At 34.2% G+C, this 21090-nt stretch overlaps 1 long non-coding RNA gene across 1 annotated transcript; it reads left to right on the top strand.

Annotated features, from left to right (window-relative positions):
• Window positions 1-14568: 14568 nt before the first annotated feature.
• On the top strand, window positions 14569-16299 carry LOC137071887 (uncharacterized). The gene is made up of 4 exons (XR_010904534.1): window positions 14569-14665; window positions 15099-15421; window positions 15581-15657; window positions 15943-16299. It is a non-coding gene; the product is annotated as an uncharacterized lncRNA (long non-coding RNA).
• The last annotated feature ends 4791 nt before the right edge of the window (window positions 16300-21090 follow it).

Raw genomic sequence — 21090 nt, 5'->3', positions numbered from 1 at the left:
AACAACAAAAAAGAGAAAGCAAAAGCACTGAAGACTCTATAAGCACATTTCATGTTTTAATGCAAACCATTTGATGCAATGGTAAATATTTGTAATTTACTGTGGAAAATAAAATCCTTTTTCACAAAGTCTTTTATTTTTAGCCGTAACCAATTCAAACATAAGCAAACCTTCTCAGTGATATCAAGTTAGGTCAGGTTATCTTGACCGTAATGCTGCCAGCGGGCAGTGTGAGGCGCTGTGATGTTGCAATGCTGTCAAAATGCGCTCGTGTGATGTTTGAGAGAACGTCCGAGACCTTAAGGACAGGACAGTCGTGAGATAGACAAACTCTAAATTGATTTTACAGTCTTGCTGTGCATACGAATGTGCTGACGTTAAAGAACACATCTTTATTCGTTGAAGTTCCATTATGTAACTAAGTGAATAATAAAAAGAATTTAAAAAGAAAATCCCATTTTTAAAGCTGTCTTGAAATGATAGCAGATTGTTAAGTATGTTAGGGTAATTCTGAGTCACTGAAGAACCAGAACTTGAGATTCATTATTGTTAAGAGTAGACACAATTTGCTGGGTAAAGTTATTGCATGCGTATTCATGAAGAGCAAAGCTTCAAACCTTAGCCTAAACAAAAGCAGCTGTAAAATGTTGCAATTTTCACCTGAAAGCACAACCATGTTCAGCCCAGAGAACAGATTGGAGGTTTAAAGCTTTGTGTTAAATGCAGTATAATGCATCCTTTTATTTGAATAGCTGAATATATTTCTAGTGCTATATGAATGGAAGTTTTATTTTCTTCGCCAAAGATTCTGACAGAATTATTATGTTTCATCAAGCTCTCAGGGTGAGATACTCATCCTTACAGGAATAAAGAAATGGGGTCTTGGGAAACTGTCATAGAAAAATATTCTTTTTAAAAGGTGCCAACAAGAAGTTCAAGATGACCTCAGGCTAGTTTTGGTCTCTCGTCTGAGGTCAAAGGGTCGAAGTGAGCTATTCAAAGACTTCAGAAAAGCACAGCTCTTGAGAAAGCAATAGAGGATTGCTGACGTGTCTTAAACCACAACCACAAGGGGAAAAAATACTCTTTCGGAAAGATATAGGTAGGGAATGTGGCAATTTTAAAATCATGTCCAAAACAAATGAGCATATTATTATTTGTAATGTTTGGCCAATAAGTAATAAATGGCCAATATAAAATGTCAATATTAAATAAAGCAAACTTTAATTCTATACTAAATTAAAAATAGCACATAAAAAATAAATACATTTAGCCATAACAGCTTTATACTGTGCATTATGAAAAATGGATATTCATTTTAAAATTTGCTATAAAAAAAAAAATCACTTAAAATTATGGGTTAGGGTTAGGGTTATATATATATATATAAATAACTTTTTAGGCTATTGTTAGATGACAAAGGTAATATGTATCTAAAAATACCGAAAATGAGCATGAATTATTAAATATTTAATTAATTAATAAAAAAAAATCCAATCTGATAACTGATATGGTACGGCTATATTGTGGATTCCAGGGCATCAATTAATTAAATAGGTAAAAAACTGAGATTAAAATAAAATTAACCACACACACAGTGCACTTTCTCAAGAAATATTTTTGACTGCCGGCTAGAGGCACAGCTTTTTGGTGCCGACACCATGCCCTGAAACTGCTATGTTTTTAAAATTGCAGGAAAAAACATAATGCATGTATACATGTATGTATTCTCAGACACCTGAATTCTCAATTGCAGCATCAGGAAGGAACAAAGAAGTTTATAATTGCCACCACAGGGGGGCTGGTTATATATGTGAGCAGCTTGGCGTGAGAATTTTGAGAAGTAGGCAGTATAAGATCTGCTCACAATGCAGAACAGTCTAATGACCATATCTGAGAAATGTCATTGTCAGGCAGTGCAACCAATGCAGGATTCAACATGCATTCAATGTTACCCTCCTTATCACAGTCAAAACATTACCTGATAAAGGTAATTACCTGGAAATATCAGTCATCTAGATCATTAAAAACTGAGGAAGTCAAGTCCTGCCATTGAAAATACAGAGTGGAGCCTTTCCATGGTGGGAGGGGAAACATGCTTGTCATGCATTCAAGGCAGGGTGTGCAAACCAAATTTTAGCAAAAACAAGCAATTCCACTTGATTAAAAGTGGCAAGTTTGCTGAGGATTAACAGAATCCAACAATGCATTATGTTAATATGTTTTTATTGCTTTAATTGGCCCTTTCTGGATTGAGAGAACCCCTTAGTTTAGGTGAATTTAACTCAGAGCTAGTGCAAGCTAATGTTTAACACAGACAGAAGTGCATTGGTAAAACAGATTGAGCTCCATGTGGATAAGCAAACTCTGTCCCTGGAGTTAATTGTATTGGCCCAGGTAGCTCTTGTTCACAAGTCTTTAAGCTCAGCTGCACACCAACAATTCCGCATAGGGGAGATGTGAAAAAACAAAAAAACAGACATCCATCATGTTGTCCAAATCTTCTGTTCGATTCATCCCAACATCTCACTGAGATAATGAGGACTTTATATGAGGACTTTTAGGTTTCTTCCTTTCAGTCTTAATGAATCCCACACTAATGCTACACCTTATGTAAGATACAAGTAATTATAAAGATCAAAAGTAATTTATAAAGTTAGGGTAATTAAGTTGATCTTAATTAGGATAATTACATTTGTATAGATTGCTGTATTCCTGTTTTTGTTCATTTTTCTTCATGTGAAGTTGGAGTAGTAAAATTGTTACTCTATCTGAGACATTTGCCTCATCACGCTGAGTCTCTGGGGCATTTTAAATGTCTGTTTGCATTCCTGGCCTCTAAACATGAGATATTATTTGCTTAGAATGAGAGCAAATCAATGAAAACTCAAACAAAAAGAAGAAAGAAAGCCTCCTTTGAGACTGAAGACTCAATGGGCATCAGTTTAAACAAAAAGTTTATTAAAAAATCTAAGGCATATAGCGGTTGTTATTCTACAACTTTTGCATATTTTGTGCAAAATCGTAATCTTAGTTATAGATGCCATTTGTTAATTATCCATGGAAATGATTCCACAGACAGCACCCCATTGGTTTCAGTGGTCCGGTAAGCATTCCACCTTTCTGTAGTTGAGTAAAACATCATGATGGGAGTATATCAAAATTGAACCAATAAATAAATATTTAGACAACAGTACATAGGTTTGACAATCTGTTTTTTCTTTGTTTAGAGACTATACTAATGTAGAGCATTAACATTTTTGTGCCAGACTTTGATACCTGTCAGGATCTTTCAGGGGGTAATTTGTTTCCTGTGTTTTGTCTTAATCTGAAAAATAATAAAGAGGGAAATGAGCACTGAAGTTATGAGTGAAGGCTGGACGTCTATGCCTCCATGTCATTGTGAAAGACAATGCGATTTTTGCCTTTAATCACCTTAGTGTTAAAACAACTAATTAGCTTCTGTGGCTGACTAACGAGGTGTTGACAAACACACAGGATAAGGCATTGGAGTAAATAGTTAACCATTTCTCCTCCCTCATCTCGTATCAAGGGACAAAGGGTAATTAGAAACTGTTGTGTGTATTAAAAAATATCTTGTAAAAAGGAAAACATGCTCTGACAGAGGGATTTGTCTCAGCAAATATTCCTGTTCAGCAGTGTGTGAATCACTCTTTTTTGACATTCTTCAGATAACTGATGAACTAGTTGTTTCCATCTATTCACGTGCATTGTTATAATGACAGTAAAACACAAAATAAAAGGTAAGAGCAATAAATGCACATAATGGAATATTTATTCATCGTGTTCCATACAAATGTCCTGCAATATATAATATAATTAATATAATATAATATAATATAATATAATATAATATAATTAATATAATATAATATAATGTAATATAATTAATATAATATAATACAATAAATTAGTGCTGTCAAAATTGTGATTAATCGCGCATTTCTGAGCTATCCCTTAAAAGTGGACTATTGAAATTCAATTTTACTTAAAATAATATTCATCATTTTAATATAATATTTTTTGTAGGTGGTGATAAAAGTCTAATGGATTAATTCATTCATTCGATTTGTTCAAACAGCTGAATCATTCAGGAGTAAAATTGCTCTCTTTAAAAAATGGTAAATGTAAATGTTTCTCTTTATGGTACATTGAATCATTGGTTCACCCGATTTGTTTAAAACTGATTCAGAAACTAAACACCAGTTTGTATAGCTCAGAGTCGGAGACGAACAGTTCTGCTTTGTCTTTATATTTTAAATATAAGGCCGTCAGTTAAGTTTGAAACTGGACAGTTCACATGAAAAATGAGTAATGTGTAATGTGAAAGCTGTCATGCAGCCTTCAAGGCAACTGAATCCGAGACAGCCTGAAGGAGGTGGTCTGAATTCGGTTGCGTAACTTGCACTTAAACTGTGTGAATAAGAAAGCAACACAGATTCTGTGTGCAAGAAAAGTTTTATCAGATGACGATGTACTTTGTTCAATAAAACACATGTAAGGGATGATAGTGTTGATGATTTACCTTGGATATAAGCGAGAGGGAACCTGCAGTGTCTTCGCGCATATCACAGGCGGGAACAATGAGTAACCCCAGAGTGCAGTCTGGACGATTGGGGAGGGGCGACACATTAATGTGATTAATTACACATTAATATGCATTATAGCATGATAACGTGTCGCTCTACCTAAACCCAATTTCATTGGTTTATAATACAGCAAATTTTATTGGCATAGATGCTTGATGCCTGAGCATGCGCATTCCTTTATGTGCTTCTTTAGGAATTATCTGCGGCTACACTTCTTTATCTTTATGGGGAAACACAACCTGCCCCAGACTGCACTCTGGGGTACTACGGAACAATCGCGCTCTGACACTGACCACAACAAACATTGTGGGCCGCTGTAAAAAAATAAGCTCTGAGACTAAAATGAACATTTGTGCCCCATATTATGAATTTCATGGACATTCTAACTGCATTCTATAGGCTTCATCACACAGGTGCGATTAACCGATTTGACAGCACTAAATATATTTAATATAATGTAATGTAATGTAATATTATAGTATAATATAAAACACTATTTCGATATTTCCCTTTAGACATTCTATAACTATAACTTTGCAACTACATGTCATTAAATTCCCAGGGTATTAGGTTGAGGAAATGGCTTAGAATCAGTTGACGTACTTCCAAAGTAACTTAGAATATCTGTTGGAGGACCATCTAAATAAAGTGTTAGGAGATATTAAGCAGACAGCCTACTGATACTCCAAGCAGAGTTACTTAAAGTAAAAAAGTGGATCTCTTAAAAGTGGACTATTGAAATAAATTTGTACTTAAAATAATAATTATTTTTATATATTTTTTACAACATCACCACCACCAAAAAAACAGGGTAATGAAAACTGCATTGGATTGCACATTTACAGGGAATACAGCTTGCTAAACTGTAAAATAAATAATTAATAATAATAATAATAATAATAATAATAATAATAATAATAATAATAATAATAATAATAATAAATAATAATAATAAAATAATAATAAAAATAATATTTTAAATTGTAAAATAGTATTTGTGTTGGACTCCCATTTAACATGGATTATAAAATATGCTTTGTCATTTTGGCCAAATTCTTCACAGAGAATACACACCTGGAATTAAATCATGTTATCAGGGCAAAGATTAAAGAGATTGTTTTCTTAAAGATATTCTTTAAGAAAACAGCAAATTGACAGAGGAAGTTTTTAAAACAGAACAATCCTGTCATTGATATCCCCTTGATAAAACAGGAAGCTGAACCATTTTCAGGAAAATCAGCATGAAAATGCAGGCTTCCTGTAGCATCAATATAGGTCACAGGTCACCTTTGTGCATTGTCTCCGATCTTCATCCACCAAGCAGCATTGCAAAAATGTCTTGTAGTGAATGGCAAAGATATGGCAAAATGGGAAATGACTGTAATTTGCCCAGGAGCCTCACAGGCTGAGAAATAAAGTGAAAGAGGCACACAAAGCTGCTTGCACTAGAAGAATGATATGTCCTGGTGATTACAGTTCAATTATGATGATTTTTGAGAGTGTTTGCACAGTAGAGGGATCAGCAGAGAGAAACGCATAAGGTTGGCCTATATGCCTTTAGTCTCTCCTTGACTCGATGTGACATGCAATAACTCTTGGTGCTTATCCATCAGGGGCTAAAGAATTGTTTCCATTCCCTGCCTTGGTCACACCACCAGAACTTACCCTCAAAGCTATGGGAAGTGCTTTATTCCACTGAAGGCACCATTAAGACTGAAGTGGAGCCCCCCACATTTTATTGGCTTTTTAGCCTTTTACACAGAAGCCTCCATTAACACTGATGGCACTCTAGAGTCTGTCTCCAAAACTCTCTGGTAAGAGTATGGTACAGCACGTCAGCAACCTATTGGGTCTAAATGAGTCCTAAGCAATACCAAATACAGTAGACATGCAATAGTAGATGTGCAAGGGAAGAAAACACATATGCATAGTCAAAGCTCTAGAATTGAGTTAAGGTTACTGCCAGGGTTTGCATAATTGAAATTTGCTAGGCCAAGTGCATAAAATGAACCGCTGAGGGCGTGTTCACACTTAGTACAGGTTCGGTTTGATAAAAACAAACTCTGGTGTGATTGCTCTGTTAGTGCAGTTTATCTGAATAAGCTTGAATGCTGCCATCTGAATCATGGTGTGCACCAAACAAGCAGACCAAGACCACTGAAATGATGGGTCTTCAGTACGCTTCTAAACGAACTTGTATGAAATAGGAACTGTAATAAGAATGCAAAATTAATCGAAGACATTTAAAAGAACTAAAAACAAGATGTGATGTCACAAGATGCAACCCTAAAAAGGACAGTATGCTCAAGCATACCTGCTTCCTCTCATAAGGAATGTCGCCCATTACAATTCGGTACAGGCCGCCTACTTGCAGCAGATTTTCGTTTGTGCGTGTGATGGAAGCATTCCTAGTGCTGTTTGACTCCTTTTACACATTTTATAATCTCTGGACTTCTCAGTTGGCAAAAATAACATCATAGCTATGTATGATACATATACGATGAGCACGTTTAGCCAGTATACTGCATTATTTTGGATGTTTGGTAAGTTCTGTCACAAACTAAACATCATAAAAGCTGTTTTAGTTTTGTAAATTTAGGTTTGGTGTTAGAAATTACAGTGACAGTTTACATGCACATTCTTAATCTGATTATGCTTAAGATGACAATGCACGTGAACCTGTAAAAGAGTTAACCCGTTTTACTTTATCGGAGTAGTCATAAGTGGTTAAGCATAAACCGATCGTCACAGCTAGATTTTTTTCCCTTACGCCACTTTTGCCCAGTACGTAAACACATTAACCAGCTTTTTGTCGGCTTATTGAAGTGCAAATGTGACAGGAACGCATCCTTACTGTGAACAATCTCAGCGTTTCACTGTTAAATTTCCATTAAACAAACATAATATTTGTTAATAAGTGTGGTTAATAACAATGCAAAACAATAGTCATTTTAGTTAATTAATTAATTAACTTTAAGATATGTTTTTCACCAGTGCCACCAAATCCGGTGCTGGTGCCACCATCTGTAGAAATTAGTGGTGCTGGTGGAACTGCTCTCATGTTAGTCTGGAGCTAGAGCTGTGACGGTCGCCATGACCACCGTGCCACCGGCGGTAGTCTGCACATGACATGACACACTATATAACATGCAAAAAAAGTTTTGCATAGAATATAACATTTGCAATAGCAGCTGCTATTTATAACCTGTACCTTTTAGCTGTATGCATTTTTTAGACTATAGCGTATAAAATAGCTAATTCACTAATTGTTCCTCACACACCATATATGGCGTTTCCTTAGTTTCCTTAGCGTGGCCAATTCCATTTTTTTCTGAATTCCTCGAATTAATTTTGTGTTGAGCAATGGACCTGGTTGGGAAACCAAATACTACATCCCCTATCTGGGATCATTTTGGATTTGTGCCTAACGAAAAAGGTGAACCTTTAAATAAGGATGAAGCCATTTGCCGGATTTGTAAAAACTAAATGTGTGTTAAATGGGCGAACACATCACATGTGCCATCTCCAATCATGCCATCCATCGGCATTTGTACAAGTTATGTCCCGTGAACGCAAACACCCAGCTGGTGGTCAGGTTGGTATTGGAGAGGCTTTTGCCAAACAGGCCAAAAACAAACGAGAGTGACAAGTGGAAAATGCTGACAAGAGACGAGGGAACGTATTTGGTGGTGGAGAATGCGCCGCCCCGCAGTTTTTATTCCCTGCATGTTACGAATTATGTTTGAAGGTTTCAACGATTTATAGTTTAATATTTAACTTTCTTATTTACCTGTTTATTTCACTTTATTATCTCTGATATTTATTTTATTTATTTCAATGTTAGCAGGCTGTTTCACTCGAGTGCTGTAAACACACACGTTTGTTAACAAATGTTTGAGCCTCATTTTTTAAATCTCACTATATATATATATATATATATATATATATATATATATATATATATATATATATATATATATATATAAAATGTGAATTGTTTTATTTAAAAGCAGACATTCAAGCTTTCTTTAAACATATGTTTCATGTTTGTGTGATAAGTAGGCTATAGGGCAGTGTTTTAGTTTATTGTTTCAGTTTCATCCCCCACCCCGAACCCCACAAACACCGTGTCACAGCCGGTGGTCGATCAATAACCACGGCGGTGGTAAAAAACGGCCACCGTCACAGCCCTATCTGGAGTCCTGCACTAAGCAGAGTTATCAGTAAACTGTTGTGCTTGTAAACATGTTCAGTGTGAACGCCAAGCGAACCAAGACTAACAGTATATTTTTCCTTTTTGGTTTGGAGATAAAAACCGAATTACGAACTAAATTAAGTGTGAACACACCCAGAAACCTGGTTTGAGAAAGGCTCCCCAAATTAAAACATTACTAGAACTGGCAATGCCAGGCCATGACAGAAGGAAACAAGAAAACTCACGTCTGCCTTTCCAGGTTGTCAGTTGGCTACTGGTGTTGATTTATACAATCAATAATTCAAAAAGTTGCTTATTCATTCTTGCATTGGCCAGCAGCCTCAGCGGCTTCTGCCAGAGAATGTCAGCTGCAGACTGGGTCTGACATGTTGCACATGCAGAAATGTGACATAAATATTTCAGAAATATGTAGCGCTAGCCAATGGCACCTTGGCAAAATGGGCCACCGCTGGACAAGCCGTGGCTTTTATTTCCCATCTTCTTGCCTATTATGAAGAGGAAGGCATATATCCCGAGCTCCCTGATTGTTATCTGCTAATAAGCATGGCCGACTGAAATCTTTTCAGAGCAAATTGTTGAGGACATCTGGCAACGCTTTCTCTGTGATGCACAGACCGCTGAATGTCCCTCTCGAAAAGGTTGGCATGGCAACATCTGACTGCTATTCAACAGCAGTACAGTTTGAAAGGTTTAGGGCCTAGTTGAAAATCCATTTGGGCCACTACCTGAGTATTTTCCCGCAGCATTCTCATGTTGAAAGTGCAGTAAATCTTACCTTCCCAAAAACCCCTAGATATGAATCGATGACAGCTTTGTTCATTCAAACTCAATAATTATTCCCCCCCCAGTTATACTTGTTTGTGAACCCAAATTGCATGACCTTTGGGCTTTCCATGGACACATTTAAGGTGCATTTTACTGACCCATCAGAACAAAATGTTTTGAAATATGATTTCAAATCAGCACCATGAAAAGATGAGTAGTGAATCAATAAACGTCCAAAAACGTGGCAGCTGGTGGATAGAGAAGGCCAAGGACAGAGCTGCTGTAAGGGCTGAATCTACATAATAGGGCACAATGAAAAATAATACCACACACCAGAAAAATGCTAAAATTATTTTTGATAAATCTACTATAAATCTTATACTTTCATTTTTAAAATGGCAAGATTAGGTGAATGACTGTCAAACATAATTTAAAAGGTAGGAACAGTAGTCAGTCAATTTGACAATGAAACTGTAAATGTGTATTATTCATATTATTGCTTTCAATAATTATATAAAGCATGGCACAGTAAAAACGATTCTAAGAGCCACAAAAAGTGTTTTCTCTTTGATAAAGAGTTCACTAATGCTGAAAATAAAGAATTTGATTTCTCTAATTTGAGGCCCTTGTATCTTTCCAATAAGGTAAAAATGGGCAGGATTTTTGAGAGAAGGCACCACCCCAAAGCTCAGGTCAGCACTACACATGTAAATGACCCCTGACACTTCAAATGGGAAATGAGACACTCCACTTACAGAATTATCTGAAGTGTGATGCATTTCAAGATATCATTTCATCTACACTAGCCGAAAGGCACCAAGAGTTCACATGCTACACAAAGCTTTGATCACATATCAAAGCTTCACCTACATACATAAGGCAGTACAAAGACAAGGCAGAACTGATCACTGGCATACTTTTTTTTTATTTTATTGGCTGACCTCACATTTACAAATGCTTTTTGTTGGCTTTTTTCCACATTTTATCATTCATACATCTATCCTCACCTATAGATTTTAAATGCAATACATTGCACACTTACTTTCAATGGGTTTAACTGATTGTGCACTTAAATGAATTAGCATCCATATGACTTTCCTTCCATTTCTTTCCCTCATTTTTCTCTGGAGAGTCTGACCCTCTGGACCACTAATTACTCTGATGTTGCCACTTTAGAGCCATAATGATCCTATAATGCTCGGATCAATATGAGTGTAGCACTACCTTTTTAGTCTGGTCTAAAATAGAATGTGTAAAACAGCCTCAGTTCTTCTTTTGGCTCATAATTCCTCCCCACATTTCCTCTCAGGTGTTACACACATATATCAGAGGTAAGGTGCTTTTAATGTATTAGCAGATAGGAGAGAAAACCTGCTGTTAATCCTTATGTTAAGATGTTTATGACCTGTGGTTCATTTAATTTAAAATCATTGACAAATTACTTCAATATAATTTTAAAAAAAAAGTTCAAAATAAACAAATATTGGTGGTGTAACCAACTTTTCTTAGGTGTTGTAATCTTTGTCTTTTCATATGGTATTCTTTAACTCTCCCATCAGGATCCATTAGTCCGTTCAAAATGACTGCAATTAATACTTCTGCATTAAGCCCTGACAGGAATTATTTTCCTCTAATGAGTTACCAAAGTGCAGAAATGTCTCACCAGATTATGTGACTAGCAATTATATTTTCAAGAACCCAATTGCTTCAAATAAAAAGAAATTCAGACTTTTTTTGACAAACGAGGTTCAGTCTAAGCCATGCAGCTTCGACTTGAAATGCCACAGCACAGCAAAAACCTACATGTACACATTTTACAAAAGGTCAACATGGAGCAACATGCATGAACATCTACTACAAGATTTTAAATACTTCTACATGCCGATGACAAGTTTTGTCTGAATTATGTAAATAAATGTTACTATCAATGTTACCAAAGTGTGTTTCAACACCCCCCAGCTCTTTTTTTCATACCCAGTTGCCATGGCAACCTCCATTCAGCCTGTTTATTAAGGAGGAGTCATGTTTAATTGATCCACTAATGCACTGCCGCGCAGTCACTGGCTTGAAGTCTTTTGTTTCCAGGTCATATTCTAGGTCCAGGCATTTACATAAAAGCATTACATTTGCTGAAACCAGTCATTATTAGTAATTTTCCTCCTTATCCACTGGTGATGACTGCAATATAAACACAGATTTATGAACAGTAAATATTACGTGTTTGAGGAAATATTATATTGTTTTGAGTTTTTGTTTTGTTTTATATTTATTATGTTTAGTCACAGTGCAAACAACACTGACTAGGAAGTTTGTAAGACTGCCAGCTCTCTGCTAGGGAGTTCTGTTGCAAAACGCATTTCTGTGTCAAACAAGTACTCTCACTATGTAGGATACAAACTACCAGATACATTTCGGTTTCACCAAATCCCCAGGCATGTGTAGACTAAACAATGTCACAGCACCATTGTGCTAATTATGCAGTTCTCAACATGTGAAATGTTCTGTGAGGGCTGTTTGGAACATGAAATGCTGTTTATACACAGCACTGGCATCTTTCTAAAAATAATACACCAATTATAATAGAGATCCAGGGGGTTTATTGCCAATAAACATTAATTTCACCTCCACCTGATTCTTTATTCATACGATGATATTTCAGATATTTATCCAAACAATAATGTAATAAAGCAAGCAAATAATACAAATTAGACCGTCCTGATTTCAATTCTGTCATGCTCGTGCTTACCAAATTCTGGAAGTGTTTTGCCATATTCAAATTCTATGATTCCTAATAGCCAAGCTAAACCAAGATAATATATATACACACACAATTATTGTGGAAGATTGGATTTTGTAAACAGGCAAAATCAATTCAGCACAACTCACTGAAGGATCAAACTAAATTTCTTACCACAGGTGCTGGTATATTTTATTCAGAATCTACCAATCACCAGTTAAAGTGCTCATAAACTGAGAAATCACATTTTTCTTGAGCTGTTGACATAAAATGTCACTATACTATAAGAATATCCAGAAAGTTTCACAATTGACCTATCGGTAAATCCCTTCGCTTGACGCAGATGAGCAGTTGAGAATCAGTTGCACAGGCACCGTAAATCGGACATCTTTAGGTTTCAGCGCCATAGAGAAACATTGGAAAATCTCTCAACGTTGGATGCTCTCATCGGTTTGATGGTGTTTCTGCTACAAAAATGGTAAAATTATGTTCCTGGGGTACTGTAACACTCATTCCAGGCATCCTGAGAGGATTTTTTTACATTTTATTTTGGGTTGTCATACTCAAAGTTACGATTAAAGTTAGTGATAGGCAACTAACTGCTCTCACGTAACGGTGTATGTTAAATCAAAAACACATAAAAGATGGTCTACATTTCAGTGCATCTCTCCATATTAGATGGTTACATGTAAATTAGTTTAACCTAACCCTGTGGTACATGAACAGTGTTGATCCTGGATGTTATCATCTGCGATCATAATGAGGCTTCTTCTCAAATTCTTCTGTATTGTAGTTTGTTTTTGTAGGCATTTTTGATATTTCTGTGAGTTTAAATATGTTTGGTCTATATTTTCTGTCTTACTACCCTTGTGAAAAAGAAGTGTGCTTAATTGTATTGAAAGTGTATTTTTTGTGCACTTAATATATTTAAAGTATATTTTTTTTAAACTGCACTTGTAGATAATATGATATAATTAAAATTAAGTGCCACTTAAGTGTACTTAAAGAGAATACACTTTAATGACAATATTTCTAAACACACTTAAGTACACTTTTTTAAAATTCACTTTGTAATAATATCGAATTAATTTGTATTTTTAAAAAGTACACTTTCATGACAATATTTATAAACACACTTTAGTGTACTTATAATAAGTGTACTTTGTAATAATATCTAATTAATTTGTACTTTAACAAAGTACACTTTCATGACGATATTTATAAACGCACTTTAGTGCACTTATAATAAGTGCACTTTATAATAATATCTAATTAATTTGTACTTTAAAAAGTACGCTTTCATGACAATATTTATAAACACACTTTAGTACACTTAGAATAAGTGCACTTTGTAATAATATCTAATGAATTTGTACTTTAAAAAGTACGCTTTCATGACAATATTTATAAACACACTTTAGTGCACTTTTAATAAGTGCACTTTGTAATAATATCTAGTTAATTTTCACTTAAAGAAAGCACACTTGTATGACAATATTTATAAACACACTTAAGTGCACTTTTTAAAAATGCACCTTGTAATAATGTCTACACCTAAATTTACTTAAACCATTTTAATTATGAGTTTGTTTCATAAAGTGCACTTATTTTACTAATGACAAAGCACATGGAAAATAAATGATTTTTAAAAAAAAAATGAGTTGTCCAAATTTACATTGGTTAATTTATTTTTCTTCAAAATTTCACTCGCTTACACTCCAGTACAACATACTGTTGAAATGTTATAACTAGCTCCTATGAACTCAACTACAAGTGTCAGTTTTCTACATAATTTGACATTGTCAATCTTTATGAGAGGAGTTGTCTAATGTACTGTAGGCTACTTTACATCTGTGTAGAATAACCTACTTTCAATATTATGTTGTTGTATGGCGATTAAACACACATTTAATTGCAAGAAAAAGTTGAACAAATCTAAACCAAATTAATTTGCATTAAAATTCAGTTAAAATAGGCTACATTTAATTTTAATCAGACTCACTGTAAACATGATTGACTTTTAGTTAGGTGAATGAGTCAAGTTCTCTGAAATACAGTCCAACTACACAGTGTGTTAGAACAACCTGAACAGAAATGGATAATTAATACGTCATTTATAATCAACATTTAATGCACGAAATATCTTATTTTATATTTATACTTAATATTTCAATGCGCATGCGCCAAACATACTACGTCATGATTTTGAAAAATGCGCGGTCTGCCATGATTGCGTCATCGCGATGCGTAATGAAGCTGAAGGACAACAGACAACAGAGGAGCGAACCGTTCGGATCATTACAGATGAGACGTTATATGCTACAAATAACGAGTCAAGTAAGTATATCTTGATATAAGCTCTCTTGATTTTACATTTTCACCGTAACATGGTAGCTCTCTATTACGTTGTAGTTATTTATAGTTTAATCGCAGATAGGGGACTCGGGAGGTGAATTAATCATGTTTCCTATCATGTATCTAAGATTGCATTATAATTATTTCTTAAATCGGAATATGATCGCCGGTGTGGGCATGTTCAATGAATCTGCCTGCTGTAAATACAATATTTTAATCGAACTCCTACTTTTTAAATGGACAGAAGACATTTAACGTTATATACATTTATTCCATATATTAACTTATAACAACCAGTAATGAAATAATGATTTTAATATGTTCTTTTCTTTTTGCATTTGGAGAGTAAGATGTTAAAGTACTATTTGTGTTTTTAATATTTAGTGCTTATCTTATTTTATTTTTTATTTTGTAGGATCAATACAGATGTGTTATTGGAGATCCAGTGCAATCTGTGTGGAATCACAGAGCCATCTTGATGAGGTCAAGTTAATGTTAATTATGAATTTATGCCCAGCCATGACACTGATCACACAAGCTAAAACATTGCTATCAAGTCTTTCGCTTTTAAATGCTTTGTATCTTGTCCATTTGTAAGTAATACATTCCCACTTGTGCATTTCCAGATCCCCTAATCATTATATATTTTACAGGCCACACACCCAAAGGAAAGGAGCCGCAGCATTGCTGTGCCAGGCATGGTAAATACAAGAACATCCTTCATGGAGATGGTACGAGGTAAGCTGAAACTTGCAAGGCAAGATGAGGAAAAATGCAAGAATACTTTTCTCAATTTACACTGGTCTTGGGTTATTTATTTATCTATATTTAAGTTATGTTTAATTCCCTGTAAAGTAGGAATAAAAACCATTATTAAAATGTTCTCTATTTTTAAAGTCCAGTGTCAGTGAAGATGATGTGCTCAGTGGGATACGTGAAGGAACCTCTCCAATCATTCTACCCTGACGACTGAGGTAATTCATCACATAGGGGATGCAGTTGTGGTCAAAAGCTTACACACACCATGCAGAATAAACTGCTTCATCAGGGCAGTACTAGATAAAAAAGAGACAACATGCTCATTTTTATGATTTCTTTTTTTTTTTTTCTTTTTTTCATACAGATACTGCTGTGTGAATATAAACTTTGGAGCACAACTGTACATCTATCGTTTTAATTTAATTGAGCCAATTATAATAATGGATAGATCTGTTTTATAAACAAGTTTTTTCTTTGCGTTTTCTTTTTCTTTCCTCAAGGTATATATTTTTTTCTTTCCTGCCTCTTTGGAACATGTCCATTCACATCTACTGTGGAGAGATGGTGCACCAGTTTCCTACTGATGGAGAGCTTCTCGGACATTGACATAAACAGCACTTTCCAAACAACTTGAAAATAGTTGGTGACAAACAATTTTGTGTGCCTTTGGAGTTCTTCAGTTTTTTTTTTCTTTCTTTTTTTTTTCTTTCACTGTAATGCTGGAATAAGATTTTAGAATAAACCTTTTGGTCCTAATTTTGGTGCTAGTAAAGGTTTAAGAGCTTATAAGTTTAGTAACACTTTACAATAAGATCTAATTTGTTAACGTTATTTAATGTATTGACCAACATGATCTAACAGTGATCTAACCAAATTTCTTTTTATTTATTTATTTAATTTTATTTTTTACAGTGTTTATTAATAGTTGTTGACCTTGCTTAATAAATTATAGTTCAAAGCTAGTTAATTAAATTTATAGTCATTGTTCATGCAAGTTAAAAATGCATTAAATAATTAACATATATACAACTTTTGATTTTAAGATTGCATTAATAATAGGGGTGTAACAGTACACAAAGCTGACAGTTCGGGGAGGAACACTAAAAATAAAAATGCAATTTTTTTTTTTTTTTAATTGGTTTACTGAACAAATTGTAATTGTCCTAAACTAAAGGTTTCTTAAAGAATTAAAAATATAATATAAAAAATATCTCTACTAATTATTATTATTATTACCTTTATTTAACCAGGAGAAAAACTCACTGAGATTAAAATGTCCTGTCCTGGCCAAGATAGGCAGCTCTGTTTGCATGTACAGTTATACATAAAAAGTCACATAAAAAACATAAAACATACAACCAGTCAAAAACAATTACACACCATTAATTTACTCTCAAAATGATGAAGTAAAATTTTAAAATGACTAAATGTCACCAGATCTTTTAGCTTCAACTCAGTCTGGAGCAAATTCCAATCTGAGGCTGCGACATATTTAAAGGACGTTTTACCAAGCTTAACTCTAACAAAGGGCACACAAAGATTATAATTTGATTCAGAATGTAATATATAATTGCCTTGTTGTTTCTTGTTTAATCAAACGACAAAGAATGCTGTATAGTGTAGACTATATAGGGAGGCCTTACTTGCACTTGCATTGTATGCAAACGTGTAAACTTCTCATGCATTAACTTATAAATCTAATTATAGGTTAGATTTTTTTCAGGTTTTCAGGTTAAGTAGAATATGATGAATATATAGGCTAATATAATGCATACATTTAGTGAAAGAGTTCATCTCTCTCGTGTTTTATCGACGTCTTTCTGCTGTTGAAACACTGAACGATTACACAATGTGATACATTTTAGTAAGTTGTAATGTATCCTTAACATACCTTCTGATGTTAATTCATGTTAATTCTTTGACTATGACAAGGTGATCACATTCACTCGTGCCGCGGTGCTGCTTGAACTGATGTGTCTTTACAGTGATCTGTCATGTCACATTAAAGAGCATCAATATGGCATCACTTGAATTTAATGATAAAATTGACAGAATACATATGTTCTTGTGTTTGTGTAAATAGTTTTTGGGGTTTTTCTTGGGCATCAAAAAAAAGTTTTTTTTGTATATTTGTTTTACAGATTGTTTTGTCAATAAATGTAGAGGATTTAAATTTGGATGTGTTTATTATACGAAATTGCAGCTGTATTATTTGAAAAATGTAATTATGAATGTATTTCATTATATTAGAGTGTACATGTAAATTACGTTAAGGTATATTTTAGTTCATATTAATTGCTTGTTTTTAAGACAGTAGAATGGATGTCAGTACATTGAGCAGTGCACTTTAATTACAATTTCAATACACTAGAAGCGATTATGAAAGTACATATAAAGTTGTATTTAAGTACCACTTAAGTTGTTCCAAAAAATCACTCTTAATTGCAACTTATTGTATTTTATTTCAACTTAATATGTGATAAATTTGAAATCAATTACATATAATGTGTGTTAAGTACACCGAAAACATTGCATTTAATTCACACTTAAGTGTATATTTAGCTGACATTAAAGTATGTTTTAGTTCACATTAATTGCTTGTCAGTACATTGAGTAGTGCACTTTAATTACAATTTCAATACACTAGAAGTGATTATGAAAGTACATATAAAGTTGTATTTAAGTACCACTTAAGTTGTTCCAAAAAATCACTCTTAATTGCAACTTATTGTATTTTATTTCAACTTAATATGTGATAAATTTGAAATCAATTGCATATAATGTGTGTTAAGTACACCGAAAACATTGCATTTAATTCACACTTAAGTGTATATTTAGCTGACATTAAAGTATGTTTTAGTTCACATTAATTGCTTGTCAGTACATTGAGCAGTGCACTTGAATTACAATTTTAATACACTAGAAGCGATTATGAAAGTACATATAAAGTTGTATTTAAGTACCACTTAAGTTGTTCCAAAAAATCACTCTTAATTGCAACTTATTGTATTTTATTTCAACTTAATATGTGATAAATTTGAAATCAATTACATATAATGTGTGTTAAGTACACCGAAAACATTGCATTTAATTCACACTTAAGTGTATATTTAGCTGACATTAAAGTATGTTTTAGTTCACATTAATTGCTTGTCAGTACATTGAGCAGTGCACTTGAATTACAATTTTAATACACTAGAAGCGATTATGAAAGTACATATAAAGTTGTATTTAAGTACCACTTAAGTTGTTCCAAAAAATCACTCTTAATTGCAACTTATTGTATTTTATTTCAACTTAATATGTGATAAATTTGAAATCAATTACATATAATGTGTGTTAAGTACACCGAAAACATTGCATTTAATTGCACAATTAAGTGTATTTAGTATAAGTATATTATCTGTGTAATAAGTACACTTTATAAAAGTACACTAAAGTGCACTTTTTTTTCACAAGGGTATAGTTGAGGGACTCCTATTTTGATGGGTATTATAGTTTACGGGTAGTGAAATAGAGAGCTTGCACGCAGTTTATCGGAGTTGTTTTGCAGATAGATTTACCAGTTATAATCTTTAAGCAATGTTTAGAAGAAGAAGAAGTTTTATTTTTTCTTTCCGTAGCTCAAGGTTGCTTTACTTTGCACAATTACAGTACATTTAGACACCTACATATACATCTATATATACACATCACAATACATATAATTGCATTATCCGAAATGCTTGTTGAATAGATATATTTTTAACTGGGACTTAAAGGTGGGATAAGTGATATTTGGTAACCGTTGTTGTTATTTCAAATCACCAAAACAAACACGTCCCTACCCCCAAAAAGGGTCTTGGCCCTATATTGATAGCTCCGCCCCACACATACGTAACCCAGGCAATGACTATGGCAGAATCTGTGTAACTAATCCAGGTCGAATATTCAATGAAAAAGTCACCCCTTCTATCACAAAAACACAAACCGTTCTCATGAACAACTCGATAGAACACGAGCCGACAGTCCAGCTAATGACATATTACAATTATGACAAGATTAGAGTTATAGCGATCACAAAACACAAACAGTTCTCATGAACAACTTGATAAAGTTAGTAGGCTATACAAGCTTGATAGTCCAGCTAATGACATATATTACAATTATGACTGGATGGCTAATATAGATGTAAAGAGGAAACAAATATACCAGTATATTAGGAGTATAGTGTCTTACCTGTCGAACACATTTTGTGAGCTGACGCTTGAAACCTTGAAACACTTAGGGGATTTAGATGCTCCATACAGTGTGGAAATGAACAGGTCTTTATCATCGTTGAATTGAGCCACAATACGATCGCAAATGGACAAACAAGTGAACATGACATGAGCATATTCAAGCAAAAGCCAGCATATCTTTCTTGGCTAATGTCCGTCCTGTGTGACTCGTGTGTTTTGAATAATGACGTGCACTGAGCCTCTCTTCTCATCATAGACACGCCCCTTACCTGCTGATTAGCTAGAACTTTGTTATTCCACTCAGCCAGAGTCCTTTTTCTAAAACGGTTTTGAAATAACACTTATCCCACCTTTAAATGCACCCACAGATGAGATATTTCGTAGTGTAAGAGGTTTAATTTTAAACAATAGCCTTTAAATGTTTCTGTATTATTAACTTATATGATTATCATCCTATAATAAACGTATTAAATGTAATATTTTTGAAAAATAGTTAAATAAAATAAAAATAAAAACATTTTGCTGTGGTACCGAAATTGGTACAGAGTACAGTCAAATTTTTATGGTATTGGTACTGACTACTGGAATTGGCACCGTGACATACCTACTTGAAGGACCTCAATTCCAGTTTTGACTGTGATTAGACAAGGTGTGTAAATTATACATCGAACGCAAGCTTCAAATGTCTGATTTGCATAACCCCAGTAATGTCATTTCACATATCAGAGACATGTCACTGTTTCTGAATTTCACTTGAGCCCTCCAGCACTGGACAGTTGTTTATGGCCACACTGGACCAAAGCAACAGATGTGCTTTACACACTGCCAGTCCACATAACACTCTACTGCTTGAGCCCAGGTGTGCAAATACACAGCAGCTGAGGTCAAGACAATCCGTCTCCAAAGATAGCGGACACTGTGCAAGTAAACTTTATTTCATGATAAAGACTAATTCAAATTGCTTCCAATGCTTTATCTTCTTTGGAAGTGTAGTGGTGCCCCCCAAAACATACATATCTGGGCCCAAGAGGGAAAAAAAACAATAGGAACTTAAAAAAATATATTATTATGTACAACCATATGCTGCCCTAGCTTCACCCCCTTGAGAACAATACAAAATACAAAAAAGTTAACATCCAACATCAGCTTGTTTAGTTTGACATAATCAAGAGGTCTTGCAGCCTAATTCACTTGAAAGAAATGACACTGACAACTTTCATGCTTGCCTGCATCAGCCTATATTCATGCAAAGCTTTACAGACAATCATGAAATTGTGTCTTGAAGAGCATGATCCCAGGTTGAATTATTAATTACACAAGTCAAGGGTATGTGAGTGGCTAATTATAGCTGACAGATTGCAATAAATGTCTTGTAAGTAAATGTTAGGTTTAATGTCTTCATTTTCAGAAACCACAATTACACATGGT

This window comes from Pseudorasbora parva, chromosome 3 (assembly GCF_024679245.1).
Source record: "Pseudorasbora parva isolate DD20220531a chromosome 3, ASM2467924v1, whole genome shotgun sequence".
In the NCBI taxonomy this organism is placed as follows: Eukaryota; Metazoa; Chordata; class Actinopteri; order Cypriniformes; family Gobionidae; genus Pseudorasbora; species Pseudorasbora parva.
Note: the sequence above shows the minus strand (reverse complement) of the source record. Positions and strands in the feature narration are given on the sequence as shown.